The sequence below is a fragment of the Canis lupus genome, chromosome 25 (assembly GCF_011100685.1).
Source record: "Canis lupus familiaris isolate Mischka breed German Shepherd chromosome 25, alternate assembly UU_Cfam_GSD_1.0, whole genome shotgun sequence".
Taxonomy (NCBI): Eukaryota; Metazoa; Chordata; class Mammalia; order Carnivora; family Canidae; genus Canis; species Canis lupus.
The window spans coordinates 39,363,655-39,369,654 of NC_049246.1; positions in this window are offsets into that span (position 1 = coordinate 39,363,655).

The window sequence follows — 6,000 nt, forward strand, 5'->3', positions numbered from 1 at the left end:
AAGAGAATTGAAGGCACACTCTTCCAATATGTGTAATGATAAAAGAAAGAAAAGAGGGATGCCTGGGTGGCTCAGTGGTTGAGCTTCTGCCTTTGGCTTAAGGTGTGATCCTGGAGTCCCAGGGTCGAGTCCCGCCTCAGGCTTCCTGCACAGAGCCTGCTTCTCCCTCTGCCTATGTCTCTGTCTCTCTGTCTCTCTGTCTCTCTCTCTGTGTGTGTCTCTCATGAATAAATAAAATCTTAAAAAAAAAAGAAAGAAAGAAAAGAGATGCAGGTAGAATCAGAGAAAGACTTTCAAAAACATTGGAAGAGGAAGTCAATGTGGAGGCTGAAGGGAAATACGCAGTGGAGCTGGAGATCGTGTCAGTGCGTAAAGGCAGGGGATAATTTCAGAGGCCAGATTGCAGAGGAGAAAAGAAGGGGAAGGCCTAGAACACAAGTAGAAGTAATGAGTCATTCATGGGAAAAAGCAAGGAAGAGAGCAAAATGATCCAATCTGTAGGTGAATGCAATAGGATTGGAAATAAGACTTCCTGAGTCTTCAGAGAGAGGTGTTAATGTCAACTAAAGCATAGACATAAAGCTCCATATTGGGCATGCTAATTAAAAGTGGCGCACCATGGATGCTGATTAAGTATGGGATGGATGGTGGAAGAGATGACATAGGAAAGGAAGATGGGGCTAAATTATATTGAGATGTTAATGAGTGTGGACTTTACCCTCTTGTAGTGAGAGGGAACTGTTGAGGAAATGTAGGTAAGGGAGTGATGTGGAAGTGATATGCTGAGGATAGATGTTTCTGGAAGTTCTGGAGAGGAGGGATTTTACAGGTCCAAAGGAAGACACATAGTCGGCTGCAAGTGTGCACAGTAGTCTAACAAGAAGTACCACAGGGCAGAGAAGGTACAATAGAGTCAACACATATTTGGGGGGACAATTGTACAGGACCTTGTGATTGCTTGTGACTTAGGAAAAATGAGAAATCAAGGAAAACTATTTTGAATGATTGGACAGACTTTGATTTCCTAAAGGAGTAGGGGTGTCAAGCAGATATTATAAGGAAAGATAGCTCAGTGTGTAGGATGGCAGGTTCTTGTCTGACTTTTGGATGGAGAAATTTAGTGGGCTGTTAGATGTGTAAGATTCATAAATGTGATAAGATTGAGGTGGTAAGTAAGCTGGTGGGATAAGAATATAGCCCAAGAATGTCAATAAGTAAGAGAATAGACAGAGGAAGATTAGACAGGGGATTAGTCAGAGGAGAAGGCAGGGAAGGAAGGAAGGAAGGAAGGAAGGAAGGAAGGAAGGAAGGAAGGAAGGAAGGAAGGAAGGAAGGAAGGAAGGAAGGAAAGGAGAAAGGAATTCAGTAGTATAGGAAGAGCTCCAAAACAAGAACATAATCCACAAAATCCAACACAGCAGTTGTGCTAAGTAAGCTAAACTGCAAAAAGGGGCAATGGATTTAGCAGAATGAAAGTCATTTGGGGTTTTAGAAAAAGTACTTTCAGAAAATTAGCAACAGGAAAAGCCTGAATACAGTGACCTGAGACTAAATAAGACATAAGAAAATGACCTAGCGGGACAGTAAGATTAGATTGTCTTGAGCCTCACTCTGTGTGTTGGGAAGACCCACAAGGAGGTGAAGCCTAATAGCCTTTGAAGGAAGACTAGATACCCACCAGCCAGATTGGGAAGGGACTCAAGGATGGACACCTGCAAAGCACAGAGGTCTGAGATTGGTTGGTTTGCTTAGAAAACACAAGGAGTTTTCTTAAAAGACACAATCATCTACAAGGCATTAACATGAATGGAACAAGTGGGTAGAACAAAAGTCATGAGGTGAGACAAAGACAGGTCAGATCAGAAGAGCCTTTCAGGCCTTCTTGAGGAAAAGGAATTTTATCCTGAGGCAGTAGGGAGCCATGGCAAGATTGTAATCACCCTATTTGTGATTTATATTGACAGAATGAAGAGTCAGAAAAGGTTGGAGGCAAGATGAACATAGCAGGAAAGAAGATTTTACAACAGTATAGGAGGGAGATATAAATTAATAGAAGTATATAGGAGTATAAATTAATAGAAGAAACGGGATAGGGTAAGAATTATCAAGACTTGGTGATTAAGTGGATGTGAAGAATAAGGAACAGAAGAAATAGGACTCAAGGGAAGGACCATAGTTTCTGGTTCAGTTGATTGAGGCGAAAGTCAATGTCACCAATTACATAAGTGAACAGAAAGATTTATTTGGAGAGGGGGAAAAGATCATGACTGCAGTTTGAAATATTTTGTATTTGAGGTTTCTTTTAATGTCTCCAAGGGTTAAAATCCAGACAAGTTCCTGGACCTGGCATGCCTGGTGTATTGGATAAGTCACAGAAATGTAGACTCTCAGAGCAAGGACAACTGAGGATCATCTTGAGTCTGAGCTGAAATTCACTTACACTGAAGTGACTCCCAGAAAAAAGGGAGGGTGGTACAGAGTTACCTTCACACACTTCAAGGTGGTTCAGACACTCCATCTTTTAGGCAGAAGTGGTTCTGGTAATTAAGCCTCCAATGGAGGTGGGGGGTACAGGGTATGGTTGAATGAAATCAAACTATATGGCTGGAGTCATTCAGAGACTGGAAATCAAACTGGATCTGATGGATCCTTAAAATCACTTTTATGTACTCCCAAGGGCTGCTTACAACACGAGTGTGGGAATGGCATGGGTGGACCTAAACCCAGTGCCTTCAAGAACTCTCTAGAAATAGAGGATTCAGAGGCACCGTGGGGAGGTAGCCTGTTGAAAAGAAGCCTGCATTGACACAATATATGGCCAAAGCAGCTTAAGATGAAAATCTATCTGCCATGATGTGACCCAAACAAAGCAGGTCACTCTGTCCCTTGCAATTTCATGTGGCCTCTGTGACCCTGATGTTTATATTAACCTGATTGCAACTGTACACTCATTTTGAGAACGATGGCTAGCATAATGAATTGGCTTTTATGCGATATCTCTCTTTCCCCTTGGCCTTGATCCCTGTAGATTGAATTGTTTCCAGGTCAATGTGAACCCTGCAGTGAATCTTCAGTCAGAGGGTATGATTTACATGGAGCATAGGTATTGTGCAAGAAAGCAATCTCTTCTCCATTTTAAATACAAAGTGTCATTTGCTCCAGAATAACTCAAGGCAATTTCTCATGTATAGGTGTGTGTGTATTTTTTTTTCCCTAGGCACCCCCAAGTAGAATTTCCAGTGGGAATTTCAGAATAATTTTTCATTTAGAAGGATGGGAATCCTTGAAAGATTTCAGGTTATGGAAGACTAAAGAACAAGCAAGGATCATGTGGCCAAAGTAAAAATTTCCCAGGGAAAAGTTTCAGGTCACTAAACAGAATGGAATTCATTTCAGGTTTAAGCTGTTTGCCTTGTGCTTTTATGACCTTTGTAGTAAAAAAAAAAAAAATAGGAAATGAAATCTCAACAAAGATATAGTCAGAATTTGTGAGCAAGCTGATGAAGGCAAGTTTATCTGTGCTTTTACCTGCTTTAGTATAAAATTTAATGTATGTATCCAAAGAACATCATTATATTTTATGTTAAGCATAACAACATGAAATTTTACAAACTTAAAGCACAATAACTGATTCTGGCAAGGGCTAAAATTTATCATTGCCAAATACTTTCCACTCTAACCTCATTTCTTCTTGGTTGAAATTTGTACAAAAGCTTTCCCTCTAAGGGGTAGGGGTTTCTCTGCTCAGAGGTGAGGTGACTTTCTAAAAAGAAAATTTAAAGTCTTCTGAGCCACTTAAAGTCATAAGCACAAAAAGCAATAATCCTTATTGAACCTTTAAAATGTCAAAATTCTTGAACTTTAAATACAAAGACCCACAGAATGAGAATCAGTTGATTTTTCAGGTAAAAATTTAAAAGTTTTACGAATGGTTCAAAATTATAGTAAATTTAGTTATGATAACTAAGTTTTAACAGCTTATGGAGATTAACATATACATATATTTAGAGAAAAAACTGTGTGAAGCAGATATTTAGATCAAAATTTTGATAAAATGAAGAATCATAATACTAAATCAGAGTAGCATCTTTTATTAAATTATTTTATACACATGCAGAGTTTTACAAGTCAAAATGTCTTACAAACTTTTTCCTGAAATCAGAAGTCCCCTGTTACAACTCCATTCTTCACCAAACCACAAGTGACTACTGACAAGTGACTTTTAGCAGTTTATTCAGATCCCCACGTCCACAGTTCTAAGTAAGAAACTTTTCCTGCTGCCTCTTGATTTATAATTTGTAGGCATCATCTATTAACTTCCTACTAGAAAATAGGAAGCATCTTTACATCCCCTCACATCTTGTGTCCCTTTCTCTACATTCTTCAATGCAATTTATCATACTTTCATTATGATCATCTTAAGCATGATTGACTTTGTTTTTCTCAGCTACTAAGTGTATCTTTTTTATTTGCGTTCATGATTTTCTGTCTTTATCATTAAAGCCTTCAAGTTCTCCAAGTGTATTAAAAAGACTCTTGAATGCTCTTTGTCACATGGTCAAGCATGTCAAGGAGCTAGCAATTCAGCTGTATTGTGTGTGTGTGTGTGTGTGTGTGTGTGTGTGTGTGTGTTTTCTTTGCAGCTTCTTCCTTGAGTTCTCTGTCTCTGTCCAATCTGGAAGTTGTGCTCTATGACTGCTCCTAAGTTGCTGTCCTGAAAAAAAAAAAAAAAAGTCGAAAGTCAAGTAGGTTATATGATATGAATTATGTAAAAACTAATGTATTAAATTTTAGTTTCTTTGCACTAATTATGGGATAAGATGAAAACTGACTATGAGCAGATTCTACACATGCTGGGGTTCTTTGGTTTAAAGGAGGAAAGTTTTGTGTAGACTGAATGAACTCTTGGTTTTACTGCAAAATAAAATAAATAGTTGATATTCCAAATTCTAAAAAAATATAGATTAGGTAGTCAGGTTTGCTTATTTGTTTGATATCATTGATATATTTAATTCTTTAATACTCTCATGTAAAGAAGGAATGCAACATACTTTATAGTGGCAGATAAGCTTCAAGAAGTTTTGCAGACCATTATGACATAATTTGTAATTTAACACAATTATCAGTGAAGTAGGTGATAATCTTCATAATGCATTGGGGAAAGTCATCACTGAATACCTCATAAGTATGATGAACTATTTTTATTATATATATATATATATATAATATATATACACACACACACTCACATATATATATGAAGTTCATGCAATAGGATATGTATGAATCTGAAATCCTTTTCTTCTACTGAAAGATAATTTAAACTTAATTAAAACTTTACAGGCTAGATTGTTAGAACTAGCTTATTGGTAAAAAATTAAAGATAAATGTTCAAAATATATTATCATCCATTTTAAATAAAAAATACAATTGAATATCCTGGTTAGGCTGAAATTACTTTGAAATCCTTCTGTCACATATTTTGAGAGGTTAGTTTTACTCCTACAAATGTTATTGAAACAAAAGATGGAAATATTTCAGATATGCAGTATACTCTGGGGTACAATTGTGACCAATGCAGCATAGAATGGATCATTTAACCAGCAAAAAGTAAGCACATTTATGACATTAAAAACTTTAGATATTGATAAAAGCTTGGTGTGTTAAACTATGTATCTGTTTAAAATAGAGAATCGCTAAAAAAAATAATAAAATAGAGAATAGCTGTGTTACTAAGAATGCTTGTCAAGTTACATATGTGGAACAATTAAATTTTTGAGTGTAAGAAACATTCAATTTCATCATTTAAACACTCCCTTTTAATGATAAACATGTACAGATTTTATAATTCTTCTTTTCCTTATGTTGGTTTTCCACAACATATTTATGAGAATATAATTTTATTTCTGTTGAATCTAATAATAATCTGGGATGTATTTCATTTTTTCTTGTAATTCATTTTTAATTATATTGTACAAAGGAATGTTGCATGTGAAACAC